Genomic DNA, 18,119 nt, shown 5'->3' with positions numbered 1-18,119 from the left:
GCTGCAGTACAGAGGAAAGCCGCTGCTTCATGTGTACGGCTCCTCCATTCACAGGCGGAGTGCATCTGACATCACTCCGCCTGTGAGCTGGACCTATACAGGAAGTAGCGGCTCCCATCCCATACTACTACTGCACCTAGTAAGGGATGGCTGAGCCGTTACCAAGCAAAAACCGGATCGGCCAGTGGATCGATTAATGTTACCGATCCATCTAAAATGGCCATATCGGCGCCAATATCTGATCCGAATATCGGATCGGTGCATCCCTACTAAAATCCCAAACAGGAAGTGGGGAGCTCACTGGATTTCTGGTGGATAAACGGGTATTTTTCTGAACTTGCATTGTTTTTAAGGGATAAAACATGAAGAAAATATGCATTTATTGCAGAGATTCACTGCATGTGTTTTTTTTTTTTTTTTGCCCAGAGATACACTTTAAGTGATAGAATGCACATCGTAGTTTACATGAAGGCACTCCTTTTTATTCTGAACCTTTTCAGACTAGCATGGGTGGGTGAAGTTAGCACCAGGGCCTGGATGTACTGCTCCCTTTTTCATTTTTCTTGTTAGTTACATCAGATACAGCCATGAACTGCTAGTTACTTAACCTGTGATTCAAGTTTATTTATAACAGATCATACTAGAAGGGTAATCTTTTTGTCATTGCCCATACATAAATACTGCTGAGCGGCCCAAAGCTTACCAGTACATTACAGGCCTAGCCAAGAGGTGTTGAGTTTGTGTGCTCCCTTCGTAAACTTGCCACAGAAGAGATCATTTTTGAAAAAAGAAAAAAAAAAAAAAAAAACTTGCACATGTCCTGTGTGCTCCTCTGCCAAAGAGTCCTTCACACTGCACACTTTGCAACTGTCTTCTTTATTCTACCGCTGCTCCAGATAGGCTCAAGTGTTGAGAATGTCGTCTCATAGTCCATCCGAGGAATGTGCCCATTCACCGTTCATTCATGGCACACATTTGGGGGGTGTGCAGAGAGCATAGATCATAGCTAGATTTTTCAGAGGGAGGGTATTTATTAAACTTACTGTGAACTGCATTGGAATCGGTCCTGAGTGACTGCCGTTTTTGAAGGATAATTAAGTTTACACTGCAGGCTTTATTAGGCTGATCAACAGTGGGTAATAACATACCTTTCCCGTGTTCTGTATGCAGTTTATTTTTGCCTAGTTTGTTTTTTCCTTTTTTTTTTTTTTTTTTTTTTTTGTAGTATTTAATATGAATTCCCACCTTTGCCCACGCTTAAAGCGTATGTAAACCCTGGATCTATTTTTTTTTTTTTTTAGTATGTTTGTAGTCCTCTTGAATACAGTTTTCTTTAGGCAAATTTTTGTGACTTAAGTGGCAGCTAATCACCGTTTTTACATCTATAAACATTTTCATTGTATGGCGCAATGGTGAGATCATTTTACAGGTGCGCTCCAATCACGGATTCTGGTGTGGTTAAAATTTTTGTGATTGTTGCAAAGTTTCTCACCTGGAGATCCTGCCAAGAAAAAGCACTTCCTGCTGAAGGCTGAAACTAGCCCTCTGCTCCCAACCTGAGTCAGCAACAGCATTGTCAATAAAGCCAAAGTAATGCTGCCCTAGGTGAGTGCTGCACAGCTCTTCTGTGAGATTCAGTAACAAGCACCACTCCGGAATATTGCTGCACTCCTTGGTATCTTTATTGAAGCGTTAAAATGACATAACAGATATGACAGGAACACTAAAAGGTGACACGCTTACCAGTAAGCGCTGGATTTAGCACGAAACGCGTCACCTTTTAACTGGACCATCATACCTGTGATGTCATTTTAATGCTTCAATAAAGATACCAAGGAGTGCAGCAATATCCTGGATCTGTGCATGTTACAGCAGAATTTTTAATTTGTAATGCACTCTCCTTCATTGCAGTCATTGGGCTACAGGGGGAACATGCAGGCCTGATTGGTACCTCAAAGAGCATGCAGAGGAGGCTGACAATGCCGCTGCTGAGCGGCAGTGGCGTAGTGTTGTCAGCCTTCAACAAAAGTGCATTTACTGGCAGGATTGCCAGGTAAGAGATGTGGCAACAAGTTCACAAATAATGAGCATAAAAAGGAAGAAAACCGTATACAGCGAGGCATGATACCAGACCTACTAAAACTAGATTTTGGGTTTATATACACTTTAAAGTCAGTTCAATTGTTTTATAATATTTTATCCAAGGAATGGGCTTACAGTGACTTAGAAATCACAGTTGCTTAAGGATGACTGAATGCTCAACCTGTTGCACTTTTAGCAAAACATGATCATTCTCCATAGCAAATGCAGTAATATTCAGTGAATCTATGCATTGCTGGAATCTCAACATAGATGAAGACAGTCTTGAGTTTCTTGCCAGTAGTTTTGATTGTCAGCAGTTTGTACAGACACTTTAACAGAATAATAAAAAAAAGTATTTTAATTTTTATTTTTGACCAAAATACTTTTTGATGGTGTAACGAGTTGAGCTAGCGATACATGCCTTTTTGTAATGCTAGTTTACTTCTAGTGTATGAATCCTATACCTGTTTGGTAAAGCCTTACAAATAGTTTTAGGCCTCTTTTCTTGGCACCCCTCTGCCTTGAAGTGAGGCCTTTCCGGTTGCCATTGCAACTTTTTCCCTGCCCCCTTTAGTGTGTTATTTTTATTTTTTTCCCAAAGTATTGCATTGCTGGTTGTGTGGGCAAAAAGAGTGTTGGAAACTGTGAGCTAGCATTAAATCTTTACCTCTTAATTCTCGTGATGAGGCAATAATTGCAAGAAATTTGTAAATATCTGTAAATTTCTCTTTATCTTAGATATATCTATTTCTGTAAAATTGTTTTCGGACTTCCTGCAGTGTATAGTAACATTTTTGTGCATGCATAATGTGACACAATGTGTACCACTATTAACTTTACCCATGTAAAATAGCTATTTATTATTTTTATTTTATTATTTTTTGTTTTGTCTTTTTTTTATTTTTTTTTTTTTTTGATAAAGCTGAGCTTTCTGTTTAAATTGTCACTCTGGCTGCCACATGGGCCTGTACTAAATTATAAAGAGATGAAATATGAAACATTTTGTGTTATTGGCTGTACCTTATTACAGAAGTACAGTATAGCAGACCATTGTGGCAAGCCTGAGGTTCCTCCATGCGCACTGTTTAACGTGTACCTGTGGCCATATTGCACATGTGACATCACTGAGACAATGAGGTAAATAATGGTTTCCTAGACTGTATCCAAAATGGCTGCATTCGCTGCAAATGGATCACAGGTACACTTTAGCATTGGCATGAATAAACCTACAAATGTTATCTATCTTGCCTTTTGAAATGAAATGTTAAGCACAATTCCTCCTAGGAAACCGGTGAAATCCTTTGTTAATTTTCAGCCATTTATTTCATGCAGACAAACCAAAAACAGAAAGGAAATCATGTTTGATAAATGGCTATCAGCTTTTTCTTGTGATGTTATAAGTCTGTGGGAGCAGCAGTGTGTTACTGCTGAGAAAAAACTTTCTGCAGTAATCCCGCTGTTCCCATTTACATGTTGAATCCCCAAAGAAGAAGAATTTGCTGCCAGAGAGATGTGAGGCCTTTTGCACATTTTGCTGTAGTCTTGGAACTGTCTTATTCAGGGGGTCATAATCATTCCAAATCTTTACAGTTTAACTGACCTTTAATTATGTAAGGGTTAGTTAACGGAACAAAGATCCAGCCATTTACTAGAGACTAGTGATGTCAGTGGTATGATCTCTATGTAATGGCCTAGTGTGGTGATCTACCTACATTTTGTGAAATATAAACTATATTAAATGTATTTCTGGGTAGAAGGTGTATTAAGATCAGCCTTCAATTCTTTCCCACTGAATTTGCATTAGGGTGCCTCCTTTTTTTTTTTTTTTTTTTGCAAAACTTCTATACGGTGCACTATGGTATTGCAGTGACACATAGATGTCCGTCCAGTCTAAAGCCCCGTACACACGCACTGATTGTTGGCCGACCGATCGGCCGTCTTTTGTCCAGTGTTGTTGTGTTGGTCGAAATGTGCTCTAGACTGCACACGAATTTTGTCGGCCAACAACAACCAACTGCAGAAGTGATGTCATGATCTGGTCTACTTTTCGTGTGCTTTTTCTTCTCTGAGCATGCCCAGTCTTGCTCAACTGATTTTTGTCGGCTGAAATCTGTACTGACTGAGGAACAATCGGCCGTTCTGCTGACTGCCATCAAAAATTTTATAGCATGCACACCAGATTTTGTTCGGCCGAAAAGTCGCAGTCGGTTGTCAATCATCATACTAACAAGCCGATAATCGGCCGATCGGGCGGTGGCCAAAAATTCACGGCCAACAATCGGTACGTGTGTACGAGGCTTTACAGTCACTCCATCAGTTTGTTACTCCTTATACAATCAATTTGCCTGATGGTTTTAGATCCCCTTATTGATGTACAATATTTGAATACAGCAGTATGAGCTTTTTGTGGATAAAGTAAATTTGCTCTACATATTGTGTTGGGCTTTTATGCCCCAAGTGTTTCTTATAGGATCAGTCGTCCAAAACCAAATGTTGCCAAAGTTGACTGCAGTTTTCAATGCTAAATTTTGAATCCTTTGAATATCCCATTTTGTAAAGCGCTGTTCAAACTGTTGGCATGATATATATCCTATATAATCTGAAAACTCCGATACATTCGCAAAGAATGTATAGATGTGATCTTTGTGTTTAGCTGTACAGCCACCATTTCCAAGTTCTAGTCACTTTGATAAGTTTCTAATCCAGAGGCAATACCCTCAGTAGTGACCAGATAGTTTGTAGTAAATATTGCTTTATTTTCTCCTCCTGTAGGTAAGATCATCTCCACCAGGCATAGACTAGAGCCATGCATAAACCTTATGTGGAAATTGTTAAATCTGAAACAAAAAGGCATACATTAGTAGGCATGGAATGTGTATGACCCTCCCTATAAAGACTGCCTCTTTCTGGACTCTTATTCTTCTTCTCCATAGCTGTACACAGAGTTGTCAGCCTGTCCATTTTGATCATGATGAATGTTTTTCATTTTTTTTATTTTTTTCTGAATTTACTTGAAGGGTTTGCAGAAAGTTCTAAGAAAATACTAAAAGTGTGTATAAATTTGTTCACAGTTGTGCAGTGTTTTATTTCCTGGTATTTTTTTATTATTCATCAGCAAACATCTTACTATGCTTCACCCCTGAACTTTGAGAAGTTCCTTTTTTTGTGTGCGAGTTGTTCCATAATCAAAGTAAATTCTTAGTTATCCTGCAAGGCTTCCTAAGCGTATATGACGCCTCCTACAAGTAATTAGAATGCTCTATTTTTTCTAAAACCTGAAAAGTTTACCCATCTAAATGGCTCCTGATTTACTGAGAGGTATTTTTTTAAAAATAAAGAAATGGAAATAATTGCCATGTATATTTAAGATATGTATGAATATTCCTGTTGGATCGCCAGTGTTTTTCCAGTTTCAGAATGACTGCTATAATCCCCAGGAACATTGGGTGACAATCACATTAACGTTTTAGTATCAAAGGCTCAAGGAGGTCACAGTTCATTGGTTTTAATATTTGTACATAAACACTGACTTTTTTTTTTTTTTTAAAACATTATTTTGTATTTTTGTTGTACTTTAATATCTGGTGTACAGTTCCAGAAATAAAAGTCTGGAAATCTTAACTTCCTGTGAGTGTATAAGATTTTTCTACTGGGAATATTTTGCATGGGGATATTTTGTGATGAGCTTTCACTAGCGGTTTTGCAGACATCTATAGGTTTTTTTTTTTTTTTTTTTAATTGTACCCAAGAAAAAAAAAAGGTATATTTTTAGTTTTCCTTTTTTCAGGCATTTTTACCTGCCAGTAACACACTGCCTGTCCTAGAGTGACATCATTCACCCAATGTACCGTATCAATAGGTAAGCAGCGTTGCCCTAATGCCCCATACACACGTGCAGATTATCTGCAGACTTTTGTCTGCAGACTTACCAAAACCATATAATATGAGGTCAAACCTAAACACTTTCAATTTGTATGCAATCCGGCAGGCCCTTGCACTACATAGAAAAGGTAAGTCTGCAGATAATCTGCACGTGTGTACGGGACATAAGTCAGGAAGTTTGTTAGGACCAAAGAACATATTAATATAGGGGGATACTGCAGCTCATAAAAGCAGTTTTGTCAATCTAAAAATCAGTGGGCAGGGCTGGGTGTGGCCAGGTGCTGATTGACAAGCTATACAAGCCTGTGAATCAGCAGTGGCAGCATGTCCTCTGCAACAGCACCTCGTTTCACAATGATTTACCCCCCCCCCCTCCCTCACCTCATGGATTTGTTGCAGGATGGTCTACAACTGGGTTACCACGTACTTCTACCGGACACACTTACCTGCTTACCCAATCTTCCACACTCTACTCCATGAGTACCCACAGGGGAATGCTGTCCCTTATAGCTGTGAAGAAGACCAGGTGGAAGGGAGCCAGTTCAAAACTCCAAGCAAACGTTTGGAGGTTGAATGTTGTGTTAGTAGAGCAGAGTGATAATGCATCCCTTGCAATGGAGCAGGAACAATGGCTTTGGCATTCAATTCTCTATTTTGGGCACACAAGTGGCCTGTTTGACTAAAGCAGAATTTTCTGCATCCGTCATTTTCTCAGACCGATTATGGCCTTAATACATCAGTCTTTGTCCAGGGCTCAGAAACACCCTGTCTTTTTTTTTTTTTATTTTTTTTCCCCCCCTCCTGTTTCTCAGCTGGAGTTGGATCCCAATAGATTGGTATTAAAGGAAGCTGTGGAAGACTGTTCTCTCCCAGAGCATCACTATAAAAACCACTTGCAGACCAGGCCTATTTCTGTCACTTGTTTTTTTCAAGTTAAAATCATTATTGTTTGCCAGAAAATTACTAGTAACACCCCAAAAAAAAAAATATATATATATTATTTATATATATATATATATATATATATATATATATACACACACGCACACAGTGCCTTGCGAAAGTATTCAGCCCCCTTGAACTTTTCGACTTTTTGCCACATTTCAGGCTTCAAACATAAAGATATAAAACTGTAATTTTTTTGTGAAGTATCAACAAATGGGACACAATCATGAAGTGGAACGAAATTTATTGAATATTTCAAACTTTTTTTAACAAAAAAAGTTGGGCGTGCAAAATTATTTAGCCCCTTTACTTTCAGTGCAGCAAACTCTCTCCAGAAGTTCAGTGAGGATCTCTGAATGATCCAATGTTGACCTAAATGACTAATGAGGATAAATAGAATCCACCTGTGTGTAATCAAGTCTCCGTATAAATGCACCTGCACTGTGATAGTCTCAGAGGTCCGTTTAAAGCGCAGAGAGCATCCTGAAGAACAAGGTACACACCAGGCAGGTCCGAGATACTGTTGTGGAGAAGTATAAAGCCGGATTCGGATACAAACAGATTTCCCAAGCTTTAAACATCCCAAGGAACACTGTGCAAGCGATAATATTGAAATGGAAGGAGTATCAGACCACTGCAAATCTACGAAGACCTGGCCGTCCCTCTAAACTTTCAGCTCATACAAGGAGAAGACTGATCAGAGATGCAGCCAAGAGGCCCATGATCACTTTGGATGAACTGCAGAGATTTACAGCTGAGGTGGGAGACTCTGTCCATAGGACAACAATCAGTTGTATACTGCACAAATCTGGCCTTTATGGAAGAGTGGCAAGAAGAAAGCCATTTCTTAAAGATATCCATAAAAAGTGTCATTTAAAGTTTGCCACAAGCCACCTGGGAGACACACCAAACCTGTGGAAGAAGGTGCTCTGGTCAGATGAAACCAAAATCAAACTTTTTGGCAACAATGAAAAACGTTATGTTTGGCGTAAAAGCAACACAGCTCCATCACCCTGAACACATCCCCACTGTCAAACATGGTGGTGGCAACATCATGGTTTGGGCCCACTTTTCTTCGGCAGGGACAGGGAAGATGGTTAAAATTGATGGGAAGATGGATGGAGCCAAATACAGGACCATTCTGGAAGAAAACCTGATGGAGTCTGCAAAAGACCTGAGACTGGGTTGGAGATTTCTTCCAACAAGACAATGATCCAAAACATAAAGCAAAATCTACAATGGAATGGTTCACAAATAAACAAACATATCCAGGTGTTAGAATGGCCAAGTCAAAGTCCAGACCTGAATCCAATCAAGAATCTGTGGAAAGAACTGAAAACTACTGTTCACAAACGCTCTCCATCCAACCTCACTGAGCTTGAGCTGTTTTGCAAGGAGGAATGGGCAAAAAATGTCAGTCTCTCGATATGCAAAACTGATAGAAACATACCCTAAGCGACTTACAGCTGTAATCGCAGCAAAAGGTGGTGCTACAAAGTATTAACTTAAGGGGGCTGAATAATTTTGCACGCCCAATTTTTCAGTTTTTTACTTGTTAAAGTTTGAAATATCCAATAAATTTCATTCCACTTCATGATTGTCCCACTTGTTGATTCTTCACAAAAAAATTAGTTTTTTTTATCTTTGTTAGAAGCCTGAAATGTGGCAAAAGGTCAAAGTTCAAGGGGGCCGAATACTTTTGCAAGGCACTGTGTGTGTTTGTGGTCAGGGAACCAACTTGAGAAAGCAAAAATTATAACTATTACCAAAATTTGGTACTAGTGTGCCAAAACCAACATTCAGGCAGGCCTGTAAATAAAGAGGGAAAAAGAGATTTAACATAGCAAACATTAATATGCATGTAACCCTTAACAACCAACGGAAAGACACAATGTCCACAACATTACTTGGCTAACTCTTAAAATGCTTGTCTGAGCTCGTTTCCCGGTTGGGGTATGTAGCGGTTGTAAGGCGATTTCCACCGCACCAGCCTTATTGATAATATGAATAGGTAGTTACGACTAGAGGCTGCTGACGAAAAGAATGTGCGGTGAAGGCTGAAGGATCGCAACCTATCTTCAACAACAGAGTTCTTAAATACTCTATGAAACTAGAAGTAGTAAGTGGGCTATCGTGAACACTCCATAGTCTTTGTCTCAACCTAATAAGATGGGGCGAAGACGGTCCAGTAAACGAACTTGGCACCACTTGTTGCTTGTGGGGTATAGAGGAATGTCAACTGGCGGCCCCATTTAATTTGTTTTGGACTGCCACAGTGTCAAGACTGTGGTTCCCCCCCCCCCCCCCCCACCTTGACTAGGTCGGCTATTCTCAGCATGTTAGTGGTACCGTTTAACTTCCCCACTGTGAACTTGTTCGGACACAAGAACCTGTTGAAGGCCAGGAACATAGCGTTCCTGGATGATTAATTAGACTCGAAGACATGAAGGTACTGTGACGGGGTACGTGTTAATGACGTGGTACTGCACACCTGTTAGATGAGGTTCTATAGTGTTGTGTGCAAGTTTCAAGTTTAGGTGGCAAAAAGAGGAAAAAGCCACCATAGTATCTAAAGACAACCGGTCCGAAATATTGAACTCTCTAACAAATCTGACGAAGATGGTCAGAACTCGATTGTACGAGCGTCTGGTGTTTGCCAAGAGCGCCGATTGAGCTAGCATTCTCCCGTAAGCCATGAGTACTGATTATCCAGGATAAGTTCCTGGAACGGCGGTGGGATGTATTTGAAAGAAAACCTGCAGGTTAGGAGAGAGGGCATCAGCTGCTTTATTGTGAGTGCCTGGCACGTGCTTGCAAACCAGGTGGAAATGTTGAGTTGCGGCCAGCCAAGAAAGTCTCCTGACCGGGCTTATGATTGTGAGGGACGAGGACTGGCCCCTGTTAATGTCGCAAGCCGTCATGTTGTCAGTATAGCACTTCACTGTCTGTCCTTTCCACAGGTGCCCCCACACTCGGGCTGCTGCCACTATGGGGTAAATTTCAAAAAGGGCAGAGATGCTGTTGAAAGATGGCAAATTTACGGTCTCTAACGGCCAAATGTCCCTGAACCAATTATCACCAAAAATGGCTGTGAACCCTGAGTGGGCTGCCGCATCCGTCCATAAAACTGGGGAGTTATCTGAGAAAGGCGGGAATAACATATTTACGCTGTTCCAGTGAGTCAAGAAATGTCTCCACCTGGACAAATCTGCCCTAGCCTGCCCATCCAGTGCGACTACACTTACGTCGCACGGAAGGTTTGGAAGCAGACTGAGTAGTCTGGAAACAAACGCGTGACCTTGAGGGATGATTTTCATTGCAAAGTCCAGAGAACCCAGGAGAGATTGGAGGTCTTTCCAAGCTGTAGAACCTCTTAGGAGGAACAACTCGACCTCTGCCTTGATTCTCTGGATTTTGTCAGAGGGTAGGCTCACCTGCATGGCAAACAAATCTAGGCAAATACCTAAAAAGGTCAGTTTGGTGGTGAGACTTACTGTCTTGGCCACCGCTACCAATACCCCTAGGTAAGAAAAAAGTGTTACTGTCTTCACTATACTTAGTGGAGTGGATGTGGGTCTTTTAACTGCCAGGAAATTGTTTAGAATTACAACCGGACAGCAGCTGATATTTAAAAGGAGCCAGCACAAAGTTTCTGCAAACAGATTGAAAAGTTTGGGGCTGCTTTTGGCCCCCTGAAGGTTAGGTGGTTGGTGAAATAATAAAGACCTTTCCATTTTGTTCCATGCAGATGCCACAGCGACTGGTGTATAGGCAGCAGCTTGAAGGTGTTGGAAATATCAGTTTTCCCAAGCCAAGCTTCCTCCCTGGACTTCAAGATAGCCTGAATGGCATTGTCTACCATGGCATAATGCAAAAAAAAAAAAATTCCTCGGCAGGTATAAGTGAATTAAGACTAGGTATGGTGACAAAATGAGGAGCCGGAAAGTCGATAATCAGAAGTTTTTTATTGTTATTTGCCGGTGGCTACACCCATAGGGTTGGTTCACCAACAAGAGAAAGGAGGTGTACAAAACGGCCCAAGCATGAAGCCTTAGTCAACTTCTGACTGTAAAAGAGTGTCAACTGTGGCTAGGTTGGTAGTGGTTGATTGTAAATTGTTGTACATGATCGTGCCTGACGGTACTGCAACTAAACCTGTGTGGAACTCTTCCTCGAAACCTGTGAGTAAGAACTCAACTTAATCTTAAGAAGGGTGATATTTGAGAAAGAAAAGCACGCTTGTCAACCTGTACATTGGTCAGTCATCTCCTGGGAAAGAGAGGCATTTGGGGCACATGGACTGGAGCAGATATGCAACAACCTGCAGGTGCTGAAACTGCAACCCCCTGCGTTGAAATTGTTGCATACCTGTGCCTTTCCCAGAAACGCAATCTGTCTCCCCAATTTGTCTCTTAAGCCTCTCTGTTCGGTTTTGCTAGTGTCGGGGGGTTGCTAGTGGTGGATGACTTGGGTTCATTGACACTGACACACAATTTGGTAGAATGGGAGTTAGAAGAGCAAATTGCGCAAGCCAGGGGTAGGGGTACTAGCACGGAAAGTGGTTACAGAACTACTTGGTGTCCAAGTGGCCCCAGTCTACCCTGACTTTGAACTGCGCGAAGGTTGCCGCTGCCTTGGCCGAAAACTATTGATCATAATTGTAAAAGGTGGGACCCACTGTACTTGCACAAATTAAGGTAGATCTTGGGAACATGTATAAGTCCAGTTCCTCTCTACGATGTGGAAAATTGAAACAAATATTGTCCCTTTACAGACCAAAGGCTAAAACAAATTCTGGAATGGACAACTTTTTGTTCAGCCTGGGATCTTTGGCTATGAGCACCACTGATCGGTCATTGTAGTTGTATGTTTTATTTTCAACCATGTCTTAAGACGTTATTAGTAAGGACATGAGATTCACGTCTTTGCCTTCCAAAATGTCTTTTTTAATGTTAGGAGGGACCATGTGTGCTGGCGTAATGCTATGTGAAGTGGAGCCTTGAGTAGTTAGAGTACCTGAAACAACACCCTGAGAGACAGATTAGGCGACAACCTGCGTGGGTAGGAAATCAGGGGAAACCGTGGAGACAGGTGCTGGGGATTCTAACCTCTTACTCAGACTACTGATGGATGACAGAATGGACACCATTGTGGCCTGGATCCCTGTCAAGGTGTCATTAATGTTGTCCTGCGTACAGGTCCCTGGATGTGGGTTATCCGTATTGAACACCAAAATCCTATATAATTCTACCTTCCTGGCGGTGGCTGGAAACGGTATTCCCCCTACGTCTTAACTCTGGGGCGATCTTCGGTATTGTCCATGATCTCAAGAAATCGGGTCTTAACCACTTTACAACCGGAGGATTTTGCTGTCTTCCGTCCAGGCCACTTTTTGCGATTCGGCGCTGTGCGACTTCAACTGACAATTGCGCGGTCGTGCGACGCCGTACCCAAACGAAATTTACGTCCTTTTTTTTCCCACAAACAGAGCTTTCTTTTGGTGGTATTTGATCACCTGTGCGATTTTTACTTTTTGCGCTATAAACAAAAAAAGAGCGTTTATTTTGAAAAAATAACAATATTTTTCACATTTTTTTATATGAAATTCCCCCCAAAAAAGATGTAAAAACCAATTTTTTTAAAAGTTTTTGGCCAATTTGTTTTATGCTACATATGTTTGGTAAAAAAAATCGCAATAAGCGTATTTTGATTGGTTTGCGCAAAAGTTATTGTGTTTACTAACAAAGGGAAAGATTTCTGTCATTTTTGGTGTTTTTTTTTTAACGCGTAATGGCGGCGATCTGCGATTTTTTTTTTGCGGGACTGCGACATTGCAGCGGACAGACCGGACCCCTGACTGACATTTTTGACACTTTTGGGGGTACCAGTGACATTACTGCAGTAATCAGTGCTATATATATGCACTGTTACTGTAAAAATGACACTGGCAGGGAAGGGGTTAATTTTATTGGAGAGGGAGGGGTTAATGTATGCCTGGTGCTTACTGACGTGTAGGGGGGGAGGTGACTGTCACTCCCTGTCACTATGGAGATCCGCCCGCTGTGTTTACACACAGCGGGCGGATCTCCAGACTCGATCCCCGACGATCGGGTAAGAGCAGCCGACTCCCGCTGTGAATGAAAACAGCGGGAGCGAGCCTCCGGCGGCGCGCAAGCGCCGCCCAGAAGGGGAGGAGTCCAGTCACGTTAATACTACGTGGCTGGACGGGAACGAGCCACTCTGCCGCAGTAGTATTACTGTGAGCGGTTGCAGAGTGGTTAAGGGACTTGGTTTTCTCCTGCGGCGGGACAGAAGTCAGAGTGGGTGGCCTAGCTGGCATGCTGTGCAGGGAGAAGTCATCTCCTTGGTCTGTCACGTGAGACATGCTAGGATGTTATTGAAAGAAATGCATTATGAAAAGTTTTTACAAAAGAAACGTTAACTGGCGTTTTTCTCAGGTCGCCTTTCAGGACAGCACCTGGAGAGAGCGCAGCTCCACCCAATCCACAGGAAACACTGCCAAATAAAAACTCCTCCTCTTCCACCATGCCTCAGTCATTTGTGTTTCCTCCGCCATGGTGGAAGCATTGCAGGAGCTATGTGCAAGGGCTGCACTCTCTCCAGGGGGAGAGAAGGAGTTATTGCCCATTGTTTGGTATTTCAGATGGAGACCATCCCAGCTCCCCTCCCTGGAGTATCAAAGGGGGTATGCTCCGGAGCCTCTCACCTCGTTGGCTCAGGCGAGCTGAAACCCATCGGAGGATCCGGTCCGGGCGTCAGAGGTCCGCGCTTCGGCCGGTCGGCAGGCGGGGAGTCGCTTTAGACTTTCAAATCTCCGGCACTTTCGGACTCTGATCCTGGGGACGCGCGGCGTCACGTCCGGTGGACGGGACTTCTGGTGGGGGGGTGGCGGTGATAGCTCCGGCCGCACTACACGCAGGGGTCAGAGGCAGGTCGCAAGGTCGGCACTTCCGGTCCACAGAGGAGGACGCGGGAAGCGGTATTTAAATCGGAGAGATCTGCCAGCAAGCTGCGCTTTCAAACAAACATGGAAGAAAGGACTGCAGCAATGGTGGAAGCAGGCACCGCCAGCGCCGGCCAAGCTCAGGTAGGAGAGGTGCAGTGGTGCCTCTTTTTCTATACCATGTGAGCTTTTATTTGGGGTTTCTTCTTTCCCTCCTTTGGAGCCTGCCCTGTAGACTGAGTAACTGTTCCCAGTCTGACAGGATATGTATGCATCTGGGAGTCTTTCTTCTGATCCTTTTTGGTGTGGGTCACTGTTTCTCCCTTGCAAAAAATCACTAGGTGGTGGTTTTCAATAGTGGTTATTGGGGATTCATGGTAGCTTTTTCTTTACTAGGTTAAAGCCACAGTGAAGACAAGAGCCCCAGCATCAAGGAAATGCCCTTCATGCAAAAATCCACTCAGAGATTCCTGGGTGAAGCCACTTTGTAAATCCTGTATTGCTGATCTGGTGAAAGAGTCTAGTCAGCAGAATAGTGACTTCATCTCTTCATTCAAGGAACTCACAGACACCCTGTCCTCAGTTCGTTCCCTGTTATCCAGGACGTTTGAAGAGGATACGGCACATCTGTGGAACAAAAAGCCCAGAGTGGATGCGGCTTTTTCTCAGGTGTCTTGCCGCACGGATTTGGCGTTCGAAGACATGGGTGTTCTGAAAGACGCTATGGATAAAAAGGCAGATTCTCTCCTTAAAAAGGCTTGGGATTCCTCTACATCCAGCCTTAAGCCGGCCATGGCCTCCACTGTGGTAGCCAGAAACCTTGAATGCTGGCTCGAACAACTCAAAGGGCACGTGGAGGCTGGAACAGCAAGGAAAGATCTCCTGGAGTCTTTTCCGCTGCTCCTAAAGGCAGTAAAATATATGGCCGATGCTTCTGCTGAATCTATTAAAATGTCCGCCAGGTCAGCAGCCCTTGTCAACTCTGCCAGGAGGGCGGTCTGGTTGAAAACTTGGTCGGGTGATTCAGCTTCTAAGGTGAAACTCTGTGGTTTACCTTTTGCCGGTGACTTGCTTTTCGGGCCAGAATTGGAAGCAATTCTTGACAGAACGGCGGATAAAAAGAAGGCCTTTCCGTCAAAAAAGAAATTGCCTCCTAAAAAGAGATTTCGTTCTGTTCAACAAGCCAACAGAGGACGTGAACAAGATCAGAGATCAAGATGGGTCTTCCAAAAAGGCAAAGGGAAAGGTGGAGTCCTCTTCAAACCACCTGACCAGGCGAATAAAAGCAAGTGACAGCAGTCTTCCAGTGGGAGGAAGACTGTTATGGTTCCTCCCACGATGGGAAGAGGTATCCGCAAGCCCCTTTGTAAGGAATATAGTGGCTCAAGGATACAAACTGGAATTTTCGGAGACTCCTCCAAGCAGATTCTATGTTACTCCCCTTCCAAGGGATCCGGAAGAGGCTTCCTCAATGAGGTCTCTTTTACAAGAGCTGATTCAACAGGAAGTTATTATCCAAGTCCCCAAGGGGCAACAAGGCAAAAAAGCCCTCAGGCAAGTACTGGATGATCCTAAATCTAAAGATCCTGAACAGATCAATTCGGTACAAACACTTCAGGATGGACACCATCAGTGACCAAACTGCTGTCCCCAAACTGTTTCATGGCATCCTTGGATCTGAGGGACGCTTACCTGCACATACCAATAAATCAGGAGTGCCAGAAATACTGTACTGGTGACCCGAGCATAAGGAACAAACTATTCAGAGAAAGGAGATACAATAAGACACGTGGCCACTCACTAAAACTAGAGGAAAAGCGGTTTAACCTTAAAGTGCGTAGGGGGTTCTTCACTGTAAGAACGGTAAGGATGTGGAATTCTCTTCCACAAGCAGTCGTATCAGCAGGGAGCATTGATAGTTTCAAAAAACTATTAGATGGACACCTTAAAGACCACAATAAAGACCACAACATACAGGGGTATACAATGTACGGTTAAAAGCAAACACACACACGCATCATAGGTTGAACTGGATGGACTGATGTCTTTTTTCAACCTCACTAACTATGTAAAAAATTCCTAAGGCTGGCGGTCAATCTGGGGGAATTGGTCTGGCATCTGCAGTTCAGGGCCCTCCCCTTTGGCCTCTCATCTTCTCCAAGGGTGTTTACCAAGGTGATGGCGGATGCTCTAGAGCCATTAAGGCTTAGGGGTATTTCCATTGTCCCTTATCTGGATGATCTGCTAATTTTTGCAGAATCCAAGAGCCAGGCGTTGGTACACCTCCAGGAGACTCAGGACCACCTAGAGAGTCTGGGGTGGCTCATGAATTTGGAGAAGTCCAGTTTGATTCCATCTCAGCAGGTAAAATTTCTGGGATACAGAATAGATTTGGTCCTCCAGAAGGTATTTCTACCTCAAGAGAAGATTGTGAAAACTCAGAACGCAGTTGCCCGGTTGCAAACCAATCATCAAGTTACTGTCAGGTCGGCCATGGCAGCTCTGGGCTTGCTCACAGCCACTATCCCTGCAGTACAGTGGGCAAGGCTGCATTCCCATCTTCTCCAGAGAGACGTCCGGCAGAGTTGGTCATATCCGGAATATCTGTTGAAATCAGAATCACCACGAAAGCAAAAAGATCTCTGTGGTGGTGGAGAAATTCCAGAAATCTGGAAGAAGGTCTGCAATGGACTTTCCAGACGAACAAACGTCTGTCCACGGATGCCAGTGCGTGAGGCTGGGGAGCCCACTTGGAAGGTCTGACAATGCAAGGAACATGGTCCAAAGCAGAGTCCAGGAAATCATCCAACTGGGGGGAGTTGAAAGCCATTCTTCTGGGTCTTTGGTCCTTTCAACAGACAGTCAAGGGCCATCATGTGCAAGTGCTGTCGGACAACATGACAGCGGTGGCCTATGTGTCAAAGCAAGGAGGCACAAGAAGCAGGCAGCTCTCAGACCTGGCAATCCAGCTACTCTCCTGGGCGGAGAAAAATCTAGCCTCCCTGACAGCGGTACATCTAAAAGGATCACAAAACCTTCTAGCATATTTGCTGAGCAGAAGAAAGGTGTTGGAATCAGAATGGAGTCTGAACCAAGAGGTATTTACGCAGATTGTGGAAGCTTGGGGTCTTCCCCAAATAGATCTGTTCGCTTGTCAACAGAACACCAAAGTCCAAAGATTCTTTTCCCTACACAGGGAGGATCAGGACTGGGGCTTGGATGCTCTAGCTCATCCATGGGACTTCCCTTTTGTCTTATGCGTTCCCTCCATTCCAGCTGATTCCGTTGGTTCTCAAAAAATTCAGGGAAGAAAAGACCAACTTAATTCTGATTACACCTTTTTGGCCAAAGAGGCCTTGGTTCGCCCTCCTGCTGAATCTTGCCTCAGAACCTCCCTGGAGACTCCCGTCCAGGAGAGCTCTTTTGACACAAGGGAACCTGGTTTATCCGGAACTGGACCGCCTACAACTGACAGCCTGGTTTCTGAGGAAGACCTCTTAAGAGCCAGAGGCCTGTCGGAAAAAGTTATCTTTACCCTTCTCTCCAGTAGGAAGAAGGTGACCAGGGATATTTACATGAAAGTCTGGAGAAAATATAACTTCTGGTGTTCCAGCAAGAATTTGGAATTAAAGAATTTAGTTTCAGTGCTAGAGTTCTTCCATGAAGGAATGGAGAAGGGACTAGCAGCGAGCACTCTAAAAACGCAAGTAGCGGCACTTTCAGTTTTTTTCGAAAAGACTTTGTCCCAAGAGACTCTAATTATTAGATTTTTCAAGGCATTAGCCCGCAACAGGCCAATAGCCCTTAAAGTATTTCCCAAATGGGATTTGACCATTGTGTTACAAGGTTTGACTAAGTTTCCTTTTGAACCTTTAAAAGAGGCTTCTCTGAAGAATTTGGTTTTGAAGACTATCTTTTTGATAGCAATAACCTCGGCCAGAAGGATCAGTGAGATTCAGGCCCTCTCAGTTTCAGACCCTTTTTTGACAATTTTTGCAGATCGAGTAGTCCTGAGAACGGACCCAGCCTTTCTTCCAAAGATTGCTTCATCTTTTCATAGATCACAAGAAATTGTGTTACCAACCTTCTCCTCAACTCCTAGTAATACTCGGGAAGAATCCTTTCATACCTTGGACGTGAGGAGATGCTTACTTCAGTTCCTCCTGGTAACTAAAGAATTCAGAAAGACAAATGCATTATTTGTCATCTTCTCAGGGTCCCGTATAGGAGAAAAAGCATCAAAGAG

This window comes from Pelophylax lessonae, assembly GCF_965119305.1.
Source record: "Pelophylax lessonae genome assembly, chromosome: 1".
NCBI lineage: Eukaryota > Metazoa > Chordata > Amphibia > Anura > Ranidae > Pelophylax > Pelophylax lessonae.
This window is presented reverse-complemented; position numbering follows the sequence as displayed.